General features: G+C 37.8%; 1 non-coding gene across 1 annotated transcript; it reads left to right on the top strand.

The window, feature by feature from the left end:
- Positions 1 to 382: 382 nt before the first annotated feature.
- On the top strand, positions 383 to 494 carry LOC125357831. The gene has a single exon (XR_007212223.1). It is a non-coding gene; the product is annotated as a U6 spliceosomal RNA (small nuclear RNA).
- The last annotated feature ends 315 nt before the right edge of the window (positions 495 to 809 follow it).

The following is an 809-nucleotide window of genomic DNA, read 5'->3' as shown; positions in this document are numbered from 1 at the left end:
GAATTTATGATAGCGTTACTTGCAGTTTCTTTTCAAATAATGAAATTTAAGGATTTTCAAGTTTAAAAAAGGCAGTTCAGGGGCTGGGAATATGGCCTAGTGCTAAAGTGCTTTTCTCAAATACATGAAGCTCTGGGTGCGATTCCTCAGCATCACATATATAGAAAAAGCCGGAAGTGGCACTGGGGTTCAAGTGTTAGAATGCTATGAGCAAAAAGAAGCCAGGGATAGTGCTCAGGCCCTGAGTTCAAGCACCAGGACTAGCAAAACAAAACAAAACAAAAAAGGCAGTTCATTTCTTCAACTATACTCAAAAGGTTTGGGGGAAATATGATAAGATAGGGTAACTTTTTGCTTCAAAGAAGAACTCATTTATAAGTCAGCTTCAAAAGGGAACAGGAAGCACATATACTAAAATTGGAATGATACAGAAAAGATTAGCATGGCCCCTGCGCAAGGATGAGACGCAAATTTGTGAAGCCTTCCATATTTTTCAAAAGCAATACTTATAAAATCATTTGGTGTAAACAACTGTACAACTCATGGGGGGGGAGAGGGGAAGAGGGAGAGGAAAGGGGGGGTTGAGGGAGGAGGTAACAAGTTGAACAAGAAATGTACGCACTGACTTACATAAGAAACTGTAACCCCTTTGAACTTCACTTTGACAATAAAGAAAAAAAAAGAGTAAAGCTAAAAAAAAAATAAAAAAGGGAACAGGCAGCCATAGTCTACACAACATACCCCAAACACATTGTTATAGACCTTTGATTTCATATATAGTTTAAATTTTCCTGAAGTAGTTGTACAAA

The sequence above is a fragment of the Perognathus longimembris genome, chromosome 9 (genome assembly GCF_023159225.1).
Source record: "Perognathus longimembris pacificus isolate PPM17 chromosome 9, ASM2315922v1, whole genome shotgun sequence".
NCBI classification, from domain to species: Eukaryota; Metazoa; Chordata; class Mammalia; order Rodentia; family Heteromyidae; genus Perognathus; species Perognathus longimembris.
Note: the sequence above shows the minus strand (reverse complement) of the source record. Positions and strands in the feature narration are given on the sequence as shown.